This window comes from Kryptolebias marmoratus, linkage group LG2 (genome assembly GCF_001649575.2).
Source record: "Kryptolebias marmoratus isolate JLee-2015 linkage group LG2, ASM164957v2, whole genome shotgun sequence".
Taxonomy (NCBI): Eukaryota; Metazoa; Chordata; class Actinopteri; order Cyprinodontiformes; family Rivulidae; genus Kryptolebias; species Kryptolebias marmoratus.
The window spans coordinates 7,583,826-7,595,710 of record NC_051431.1 but is presented as its reverse complement, the minus strand read 5'-3'; the positions used below and the strand labels follow the sequence as shown (position 1 = coordinate 7,595,710).

The window sequence follows — 11,885 nt, the reverse complement described above, 5'->3', positions numbered from 1 at the left end:
CCCCCCCCCCCCCCCCCTCCACCTTTTCTCTTTCTGTGGCGTATTCATCCAAGTGTGAGTGCTCCTGCAGCTCCGTACAAAGAGAGCCAGTGTCTCAGCGTGGAGCATGGCACGCTGGCACCAGCCCTGCTGCTTGGACTCGTTTAGCAGTTGCATGTTGCAGAGGGAGTTTCGTCAAGCAGCTGGCAAGGCTGGAGCTTTTTTGTTTTTTGTATGTGTGTGTGTGTGTGTGTGTGTCACCAGAACATGTTTGAATTTTTGCACTGATGCATTTGAACTCCGAAGAAAATAAAGCTTAACTACCGACCCTAACCACGGTCACAAAGGGGGAACGTTGGGGAAGAACGTGGAGAAGCTCGGGCAAAGTGAAAGAACTAAAATATGCTGAACTTACTGTAGTTTCTCATTGGGCTGCAGCTGCTGGCGACTAGTTTGTGAGGACGTTAACGAATTTCCTCGTGTTAAATGTTGTCTCAAACCCAACTAAATGTTGCCGTGAGCTTCTCCAATCCACGTCGAGAGCGGTAGACGTGGATTCTGGCGCCTGGGTGAGAGCTCTCTGACAGAAAACATTTGAGGTTCCAGGTGTAAAAGCTACGCGGATGATCAATAATGGCTATTGGGGAAAACCGGGTCCAAATCTGCCCACCTCCAGTAGATCAAATCAGAAACGTGGGGGCGGCTGCCATGGTGGGTGCAAGGCCAAGACGACAGCGTTGCAAGCCGTGCACACAAAAATAAGCTGTGATTTTTAAAAACTGGCCAGTCAGTAGGTGGCCGCGCGGCTCACTGGTCTCAAACGCTCAAAATTCAGAGCAACTGCAACTGAAAATTTGACGTTTTTCTCGTTATTTTGAGTTTCGACCAGCCTCAGACGGTCGCAGCTCAGTGAGACGCTGCCGTCAGAGCGGCGGTGAACACCACGGTTAAAACGAAACGCTGTAATCGTTGTCCTAAACACATGGAGCAATACAAAAAGGCTATAAATGAACGACTCGAAGGACTGAATGCATTCGATGCGGTGAAGTGAGAACGGGAAAAGGAAAGTGCGCAGAGGAGGACGGAGATGGAGGGGTTTGTGTTTCTCTTCAAATGCTGCACGAAGGAGACAGAGAAGCATCCAGACCACGTCTTTTCTTTTTTTCCAAAGATGAATATCCTGTAACATGCAGAGCCCGATGCAGTGTATCTTATTTTATTGCCTGTCAGAGTAATGATACTGTGTGTGTGTGTGTGCTTTTTTTAATACCGTGGGATGATTTGTGAGCAGGTTAAACATTAATCATGATACACTCTGCAAGCCTAAATATTTCCTGCCTCTCTTATTTAGTTTTTACCCAAATAAAACTGAAAGGGGAAAGTTCCTAACGGCGCAGACGCACTGATGGCCGAGCAGTCGATTAATCTAAATGATAAATTGATTAAATGCCGTTTTGTACCGCTTTTATTTCTTCCTGCTTCTGTGAGCTTATTCGTGTCACGTTCAAATCCCGTTGAGCTCCCGTAATTTGGATTAGTGGGTTCTGATAGTTCAACCTTACTTTGCTGTGAGACGCCACGTTTACGGTGAGTTGTTAATTAGAATAAAGGCGGAGTCGACGATTGGTCAGGTCGTTCCTGATGTTGAATCGGCAGGTTCGATTGACTTCCTGAAAGCAGGAAGTCAATGTAAGCATCTTCGGATGTGCTTCTTGTTGCAGCTCAGGGTTCTTGAAATGGCGTCCTTGCGAGGTCGGCGCATGGTTATGAATCAAAACGTCTGCGGCCCTAAACCGAGAGCGTCCTCCTCTCGCCTTGCAGCCACCGGAACAAACGGAAAACGCTGATTCGGTTTCGTGCGTTTGCGTATTCGAGTCACATAACGGCGTGGAGCGCGTCCGCTGCTTGTTGCTCAGGGTCAGCGGTGGCCAAACTCATCTGGAAAGCAAATAATGATGCGGCAGCGGTGCTCAGAAATTCATTCACGCTGATTCCTTATCAGTTCCCCAACAGCCAGCTGGTTTGTGTTTACGCTTCTTGAATCCACCTGGTGTTAGGGCCATAGGTGTGTTATTGTACGTTTATCGCCAGTTACTGCTCGCAATTATTGGTTTTTATTGCCGGCATGTGTAGCATCTTTGGATTATATTGTAAATTGTTCTGCTTGCTATAAAGTTACAAGAATGTTTTCCATAAGAATGATGTTAAATTCAGTTTGTCGCTGCAGAATGGAGCTTAAACTCTTAATTCTTTTTGGGTTGTTTTTTTTAAGAACGACTGAACTGAACATTTAGGACCTGAAACAACCCGCTGCCGAGATGTTTTTATTGCTAAACATTTAATGTCTGCAGACTAATTTACAGTTTTGCAACATTTAGCCTTTTAACATGATCTGTTCGAGCGCTCGAACCACGCAAGAACTGTTTTTTTTTTTCCTTTAACTTTGGCAGTGCCACGTGGCAGACCATGTGCACGTCTTTAAGGAATGCTCGTTGAAACTTTTAAAAAAGGGTTCGGTCGTCTTCACGAACCAAAGAAAAATTACAATCAAAACATTTGTTGTTCTGAGCTTCTCTTACAGTTCTGGCTCGCTCCTCATCCTTATTATCCGCAACCATTCCAGCCTCGGGGCTGCTGTTTAAAAAAAAAAAAACCCACTGTGCTGCTAAGTTATTGGCCAACTGGTGAAGATGGTGAATCATTCTGCCGTTTGGAGAGCCAAATATTTCCCCCGAGTCACAAAATAATGAATGTTGGTCGCAATTATAGCTGCAGATACTGGTGTTGGTTTTATTTTCTGCTGAATGTGTGAACTGCTTGGTTATAAATTTACCCTCAATTTAGAGGGTGATTAAAATCAAAGCGGCGTGTTCTCGTCAAAGACGATCAAATTTATAGCGAACCCTTGTTTTTGGGGAGCTAGTTATCTGCTTAGTGGTGTTTTATTTATTTAAAGATTTGACCCTGGATTATACAGAACCATAGGTTGTATTATTAAGGGGGCACAGGAGACGAGCACTGGATTGTGCTCCGTGTTGTTTGCTCAGTCCAGGCGTAAATAAAGCCCGGAGCTCGACCTTGCTCCCATATATTCTGTGTGTAAAAAAATAAAAATAAAAAACATCAGCAGCCGAGCGGATGCTGCTGGCTGCAGCAGAGCAACAAACAAGGAGGGAAAACTCACGAGCCGAACCACGACAGGAAGGAAAAATTGACTCATTATCTCTTAAATGAGCGTGATTTTCATTGAACAGCCCGGGATGGCTGCTGGCAGAGACCCTGGAGGTTCTGGGAGCAGCCCGTCACGTCCCATTCTGAAACGGGCCACGCGACGTCTCTGTTCGGTTAAGAGCCCCCCTCGCCGCACGCCTTTCCACGCAACATCCCAGCTTGCGTCGTTGCTCTCGGAGTGGAGTTTGTCGGAGAAGTGCTCCACAAACCGACAGCGGACTGGAGAGGAGGAGGAGACCCCCTGCTGTGGCTTAGCTCTGCCTCAGAGTTGGGGGGGCTAATCACTGTTTTGATTAGTCCCTTTTTTTTTTTTTCTGTTTGCTCAGAGCTGCAGTCCCACAGCCGCGTTGAATAAGAGGCTTTATCAGCTTAAGCCCGTCCTAACGAGCAATAAGACGTCTCATCTTTTCACTGAGGAACAAGAGCAGCCCTCGGACACGAGTGTCCAGGTAATTAAAGATGCAGGGGCCTCAGAGGGAGAGATTACAGGCGCCGGGAGTTATGGCCGACTTCTATCTCTTCCTCCTCCTCCTCCTCCTCTCGGTTCGACTGTGGTCGTTCTCTCAAAGGGCGCAGGAGGAGATAACTGAATGCAGTCAAAGGCCTTTTTGTCTACAAATATTTAACACATGTCGACCAAATTGGACTCCGAGGCTGTCGCTCGCTCGACATGCAGCTGCAGATGTCTTCCTTTCAAAGATGGTGGCCTGACTGCTGGACCGTGCACGCAGCCGGCGAAGGCGCCGCGTTCACAGGTTTGAGTTTGGGTACGTCAGCGTTCACTGTGAAGCAGTTTGCACGAGGCAGCAGAAGTTTCTGTGAATATTTAGAAGGGTTTTTTTTATTGTTTGAATGGCCCCAAAACATCACATTTTTATTTAGTTCCCAAACCAAAACATTTGGGAACGCCACCTTTTTACGTTTTTCTGTACGCAGCTTTACGCTCCACTCCTTGCTTCATGTTTTTGGTGGTGCGGGGTTGCAGCGCCACCTGCAGGTCTGGAGGAGCTACGGCAACGTTTTGGGTTGTTTACGGTGTTTCCGTACAGATGGAGACCTTTCCAGAACTGCATGACATTTAGGAGGATAATTCAAGAAACGACAAATTAAAAGATCATTTTGGGGAAAAACAGTGTTTCCATGAGGACGAGGCCTCAATCTTTTTCAGGTGAACTCAAACTGCTTCAGTCATGGGAAGAGCTTTAAATAATTTAGCTTCCATAGAAGAACTATTGATCGATTTTAAAAGTTCAGCTGTGCAGAATTTTAACTAAATTAGTTGTTTTATTAAATGAATAAATGACTCAATACTTGGGCAGCATATGTCCAGTTTAGGACTTCTCTGTAGTATGATAATATTACTTTATTAAATAATATTCTGGGGTATTTTTTAGTGGTAATGCAGTGTTTCTGTCACAGCTATAAAAGCCAACTTCAAAATAAAGCATTTCTTTCTAACACCGAGCTCCATTTCCTTCGAGGTCTGAGTATATTTAGGAACGTCTGTGCAGAAAAAGGCCCAACCTTTCTGGGCTTCAGGGTTGCTGATGGTGGACGTGAGATAAACGAGGGCTCAGTTTAAAAAAAAAAAAAAAAAGTAAATAAATGCAAGCTAACGTGCCAACATGGAAAGTTGTTTTTCTTGGGGTGAAAACCGCCGGGCCTGACGAAAACTCTCGAGGAAACTCGGTCCCTGAGCTCACCCAAAACACGACATCCTGTCATATGATACGAATCCTCACTTCTTCCCTTCCTGTGTCCGACTTTAAAACTATTCATACAGAATTACTGTACGGAAAACGCTCTCTGGATGGCTCCTAATTCCTCACATGCAGCAGCCTCCTAAAAGCATTTGAACTGGCTCTGACTCAACATTTAAAGTCAGACGAAGATTTCGAAGGTGTGAAATTTAAAAATCCCTCTCTTTTTTTTTTCGCTCCGAGTTTCAGTTTACGCCGACATTAATCACCTTCTGTGACGGAGAAAAGGGAAACGCTCTCACCGAATGTTGACGGGCAGAATTTTCCCCTCATTGCTTCCACTCCTGTTGGTGTTTCTGTGGAAATGTTACGACCCATTAAGATCTTACTTTTTTTTAAAAAGGCTGCGTTTTAGAGAAATAAAAGTTTAATTCTGACGCCGCAGTTGACCCGCCTCGTTTACCTGAGGCAGCAGGTCTGTTGTGGTCGGTGAGTCCTTTTCCGTTTAAGCCGGAGGTACCGTTCCATGTCTTTAGCAGATATATATTTATCAGGACACTGTTTGCATCCAATCCCCAACAGAAAGCTGACGAGCTGAAGCAGAAAGAAGCCAAATGCTGGTTTTCCTTTCAGGAATGTCAGCGCTTCTGCCAAACCCTGCACCTCTTCATCTTCTCCCTTCTCCCTCTATCTTCGTAATTATGATGCTCGGCAAGAGCCAGAGGTATGTATCGCGTGCTCAAGCGACCAAAGAGGGAGAATAAAACTAAAGAGTTATTGTCGCAGATGAAAGTGGGACAGGCTACAACAGAGAGACGAGAAGGAAAAAAAAATCCTACGAGATGCGGTTACTGCAAACCAAAGACCTGAGCGTCCTCTGCGCTGTGTGGTCAGAGCTCCCGAGGAAAGAAAGCATCTTCATCGTCATCGTGTTTATCCAGGTGTTCGCTGTCGTTCGAGAGAAACCGTCTCCAATTTTTTAGTTTTTTTTTTATTTAGAAAATGTCAAAGTAGAGATGTGAAAAAGATCAGCCGTAACGTTGCGCAAATTTCTTTTTTTTTCTTTTTATTCCCCTTTCCTTCAGCTGGACGTATTTCTTCTCCGGAGGCTGATTGAGTGTGAGGAATGCTCTTCGGTTTGCTGCGGCGAGAGAAAGGACCTGAGCAGGAATCTGCCAAAAGGGTGGAGATAATTTTACACTGTAATTACTCTCGGCGATTACTGACATCAGAGTGTAAACACGAAATATCAAAGCGGTGTCTCACATCCCTCGCTGACAGTCTGTTATTGATGGTTTCTCTTTTTTTTAAATTATTATTATTATTGCAAAGCAGAATTTTGGGATCGGACAGTTTGCAGGGCAGAGTTTAGGGGGGAAAAGAGGTGAAGAGTTCTCTTGGTTTTCCTCTAACGCCTTCTGTCTTTGTCTGCTCTCCGAGTCTGAAAGCGGAGCCAAGTGAAGCTTCTGGCCCGGCCTTCAAAGCTCCGGACATTTCCGTGGAAAAGCAGAGCAGTTTACGTAAGTCCGTGGATAGAGATAACAGACTCCGGAGGCCCGCTGTGGTCGGCGAGCTGCCGGTAATGATCCACCGGGGGCTTCTCAGACCGAACAGGTCCGAGCCGCATCATCTGGATTCATGGTTCTGTTTGTGTTCTTAGGAGGAACCTGAGGAACCTGAGGAATGAGGTGCGAGCTGCGATAAATGTCACGTTTTGGAACTTTTGCAGCTCGGTGCATTTTTCTGCTCCTCTGCGAATCCCTAGAGTCACTTTTGTTCTCGAAAGCCAAACTTTCTCCTTCTAGAATCGTCGTTTTAATCGTCAGCTGAATTCTGGCGACGAAGAGCGGGAAGGAAGGGGTGGGGTGGGGGGGGAGAAAACAAATGCATTTGCAGTAATTCACACCGTCTTTGATCCTGAAATTGCAGCCATTATGTGTCATATTTTGTTGAAAATACCTCAGAATCCCACTCTTTTGATGTCGGGGGGGGAGCCTCAGCTTTAATATCCATGCCGATTTACGAGCACGAGTTTTGATTCGGGGCAGCTTCTACGCTGCGTGATAACGCTGCCGCTGCTCGTTCCGTAAACACAGGAATAACTCTTCTTTATCTTGATGACGGAAATCTGCTCCAGTCACAGTTTGTTTATGTGGAAGCCAGCAGGAAATATGCTGTGGTTTAGATCGGGGTGGGGGGGAGTTAGTACGGTTTGTGTATCTGGCACTAAGTTAACAGATTGAGAGACAAGAAACAACCACGACTGCAGGCTCTCTTTTTTTGCTTTTTTTGTGTTTGCCAGCAGTGAAGTGTGAGCAGCTGTAGCAGGGAGAGAACTGAAACGATCGCTGCAGCCTGCAGCCGGTTCATTTGCTGTTGAGAGAATTTAGAAAAGAAGTAATTAGCTGTAAGATTTTTTTTTTTCTTTCTTTTAGGCGAACGGAGCCACAAGGATTTGGTGGAACTGCGATTCTCTGTAAAGTTGATAAGAGACTTAAAGATTTCCTGTCAGCAGAGGGGGTTTGGACAGAAAACATCTTTCTGTTTTTAATGAACTCCCTTTCTGCAGCCGTGCCCTCTTCAACACAAAGGGGAGCAGGAGAAGCAAAGTGGCTCCAAGTTTGATTTCAGGTCCGCTTTAAATGGCTTTCCTCCTCTTTATGCCATTTATTATACATCTCACAAAGCAGCTTTTCACATGTTATCAGACTCTTAAGATCCAGTTTGTCAGTGAGCTGTAACTCAAAAATGTCTTGAAACCGTCCTTGCAGCTCTTCTCATTTGGATTTTGAATTTTGATTTTTTTGTCCGAAATCGTTGCAGAGTCGTCCTGGGCGTCTTTAAGCCGTCAGTTTCTGAAATTCCACAGCCGTGTTTCAACCCCCTGCAGGGGAGGTCTCCTGCGTTGGAAAACATCCGAGTCTGCAGGCCTGAACGTCCCCGTCTTCATCGTCTTCATCAGTAGATTTAATCGGAAACGTGGGGAGGCGGAGTCTGCGAGCCATGCGCTCAGAAATTTCTTTTTTTTTTTTTTTTTTACTTTTACGGCTCGCTGGTCGCTAACACAGAATTTGCTGATTCCGCCCGGAAATCTGCCCGTTTTCTTGTAATTCTGAATCCGAGCTGCCACCTTTTACACAAACGGACGTTCTCTGTCTTAAACCTTCGACTCGAATGGTTCTCCGAAGACGTTCTGTCCGAGCGGAACGACTTCTCCAACAACCAGCCTGCATGATGTTCTGTTCTCACAAACACAGGAAAAAAAAAAAAGAAGATTCCTGAAGGCGTGTTTCTATTTGTTTTGATTTCCACAAGCTGTAATTATGTGTAACATTTCTACTGCAGCTTTCTTTATTTTCTGTCTAAAGTAAGGATTACAACTGAGTGTTTATTGAGAGTGGAGTTCAGATCAAATCCTTCAAATTTCTTTCAAATATATCTCAATTTTTTCACACAAAAAAATCCTCTTGTTTTCCCAACTGAGCCAAACCCAAAACAGTGAGTGGATCTGAAAATCCCCCCCCCCAAAAAAAAAAAAACTCTCTTTTTATCGCCGGCAGAGGCCTTTATGTTGGATTTGATGCCTCACAGGTTGAAGTTTCTCCTGCTCGGTACCGACCGAGGTGGCTTCAGTCGAGTTAGGAGCAGAACGTATTCGTCGTTCATCCCTCTCCGGCTCTCTTTCATAATTACATTTACAGACAGACCTGATGGATTTTGCGTCTCAGCAGCATCCTCCTGTCCGGTTATTTCCCCCATGAGCAGCACTCTGTCATTGCGGGCTGCCAGAGTCTGTCGAGCAAAAAAAAAAACATGGAGGCACTCCAACACGCAGCCGCTTGTGCTAAACAGGCAGATTAGTCGAATGCACTGCTCAAATCTGTATATTTTTACTTCTCACCATGGTGAGAGCTGTGAGTTTGAGTCAGGGGTGTGGGCCACTCTTCCTGCACACTTTCTCAGGCTCCAACAATGGGCCCCCTCGTTGCCGGCCCCTCGTAATCCTCTTTACAAACCCCCCCCCGCCTCTCTGCAACAAGCCCCCCTCTGCACCGACCAGGCACCCAGCTGTGTCGTCAACATCAGCCAGCCCGTCGGAGGGCTGCTTTGAATTTGAATTTCCGGAGCGATTACGAACCTTTATGTCGAAGATTCAGCGAAGGTTGAACCACGTCTCGCTGCAGCTGAAGCCTTTTCTCACTCGCTTTCTTTTTAGAGATGTTTCAGCCCGATTTAAAAATGTAATTATTCACCCATTTGCCCCCTTCATTGCATTAAACTCGCCCTTTCTTCTTCAATGAAATGCCAAGTGGCGGGTGGTAATTGCAGATCAAGGCCGGGCGCTGGGGAGCCAGCTGACTGGGGGCCCCGGAGCTGCGTTCCAGGCTTTGGGCCGCCGGTGGGCTTGAAGCTCGAAGCGACGCAGCTCAGGGGGAGCCCGAACCCCTGCTCGCAGCGGCTCCGGCTTCGTGCCTCGTGCCAACCGCACAACGGCTCGGCCGGTCTTTTCATTTCAGCCCTCGCTGAGTGATTCCTGCCCTCTGCGCCCCCTCCCCCCCAGGCCACAACAAGCGTCTGTCACTCAGGCTGAGCGCAGCAGAGCAGTCAGCGGCGCAGAGAAATAAACAATTAGAGCACGCTCCTGCATGAAGGTGACGTAGAAGCAGCCGCTCCTGTGAGATCATCATTAGGTGGGTTCAGGATGCTGTCTTAACGAGGCTGTTTTTTTTTTTTTAATTTATTTTCCCCTGTTGCTGTTGTGTGTTTGCACATAGTGGAGGAATGCAAACCTGCAGGCTTTAGCGGCGCCTCGGCAGCTCCCGCCGTGCAGCTCAATGTATGCAAAGCCATCTCTTGACGGGGGCTTGTTAAGCATCAATACCACGCAGCTGCTCTGGAGATTTATTTCTCTGGGGGTCATTACCATCAATAAAGTACCCATTCAGGCGACTTCATTGTCCTCAAAGGAGTAATTTAATCCTGCAACGACAAAAAAAAAAAACTTCTCCAATTTTCTCCTTCATGCAGTTATGATCCTGACTGACAGATTTTGGTATTATAAACTATTTAAATCTGCATTTGAGCTCGTTTTTCACATTTCTACCTATTTTATGTGACATTTTAGAACTTCAACAGTTCTCGGAATCATATATTTTACACTAAATAATCTGTTTTATGAACCTCAGCCGTCCTAACATCAGCAGCTAATTAGCATCAGATATAAGAAGCGAGATAATGACTGTATGTCGGCGTGTTTATGTGATAAACTCTGCAAACTGCTGCAAAACAAGAGTTTTTAGGTGACCCTGGATAGGTTGTAATGGTAAGGACCAGTCAGTGTCTTACCTGCAGAAACGACTTGGTCTGATCTGGCTCCGCCCACCTGGCTCCGCCCACCAGCCTGCTTCAGCTGCTGAAATTTGACATTCTGAGCAAAATAAATAAAGGTTTTATTAGATATAACATTAGTCTACACATCAAAACCTTTTTTACTGTTTAAAAATGTTCAGAAAAAATACAAACGTTTAAAAAAAATTCAACTGATTTGAGTTTTATGGGACTTTAATGGAGGTCTTCAGTTTTAAAAATGCCTGAAGTTGAAGATAATTAAGTTGTGACACATTTCTGGTCTGTGTTTTTACCTCTGGAACACCTGTAAATGTAAAGTAAAAGCTGCTGAATGAGTCCAGTTTAAATAAATGTGAATTGATGTTTTGATTATTTAAGCAGCTTTATGCAACTTGATGGATCGAGGTTTATTCTGAAGGGACAAATGAATTACTTATCGTTTCATATGAAACACGAAACAGATGCTTGCTGATTTCTGTCCAAGGCTAATTTGCAACTCCTGTCCCTGGTTTTACTTTTAGAACGAGTTCATACAAAGAGTCATGCAACACAAAAATGTTAAAAAAATGCAAAACATATAAAACTCAAAGCAAAGAATAAAGCCATGAAGCCGATAAAGACAGGAAACCTGAGCTGTTATAAATCAGAGTTCGCAGCCTTCTCGCAGTTTCGTGTTTTTTATTGAAGTTGGCAGCATGTCCCGGGGTTTGGTGCCAATTATCAGAAAGGCTGTCCAGATGTTGCTCTGCCACACGCCTACTTCTGATTCCACCATTTTGTTTATTTCCCACGTCAGGATCAAGGTTATTTACCCACTGGAAGATGAGCTTTAAAACCGAGAAGCCTACAGAACTTGAAACTTGGTAAATAATATTTTTGTCGTCTGTCAGAAATCATCCCTGAGTGTCTTATTTGTTCTCTGCTGCTCTTCTTTGTTCACGATCCAGATGCCATTTTAAACTGGGTTATAATTAAAAGAATAAAATCTCTTGCTGCTCGTCCTGACCCTGATGGAGAACATCATGAAGCAGCTGTTTGGACTGAATCAAATCAGCCTCTGCCTCTTTCTGAGCGTTGGCCGTTCCAGCAGAAAAGAGGCGTTTCGGAGACTCCTGCTGGATTAAAACCTTTTAAATTAGAAGACGAATGTCGTTAATGTTTCATTCGAGGCAGGTAACCCGTAGAAGCCGTTTTCGACTAGGAGATCCTCTTCAGGCTGCAGACCTCTGCTGCTGAGGGGGGGGCTTCTGAAGAACCTGTGGACCCAGGACAATCTTAGGCAATTACTTCTCTTATTTAATGGGCGAAACCATTAAAGGATATAAAGACTTTATGAAGGGAACTGACAGGCGGTGGAAGGACCGAGCGTCGCGTTTCCAGGAGCAATTAGCGGCCGCTGGTTTCCAGAGGGCCGTTACGGAAGCAAATCGTTTAGAAAAGCTGGCGGCTCCTCGCAAGACCCAAATGTTTTTATTTATTTAATTTTGTTTTTGTCGTACAGTGCATGAAAATCGCTGACTGAGCCTCCTCGGTGAGGCGGTGCGACAGGTATGTGAGCTCATTAAAAACCGGGTGGATGGCGGCTTTGTCAGGTCTGTCTTTTCACTCGCTGGGAGAAATGAGTTG

General features: G+C 45.3%; 1 protein-coding gene and 1 long non-coding RNA gene across 3 annotated transcripts in view; one reads left to right on the top strand and one right to left on the bottom strand.

Moving 5' to 3' along the window:
- nxn (nucleoredoxin) overlaps positions 1–11,885 on the top strand; it is a 67,251-nt gene that overhangs the window by 6,407 nt on the left and 48,959 nt on the right. The window lies entirely within an intron of this gene.
- Positions 9,611–11,885, bottom strand: part of LOC119617784 — a 43,029-nt gene continuing 40,754 nt past the window's right edge. The window contains exons 2-3 of the long non-coding RNA XR_005234194.1: positions 10,257–10,338; positions 9,611–9,890 (exon numbers count right to left, since the gene is read on the bottom strand). This is a non-coding gene — a long non-coding RNA (uncharacterized LOC119617784). The remainder of the gene's footprint in view (positions 9,891–10,256; positions 10,339–11,885) is intronic.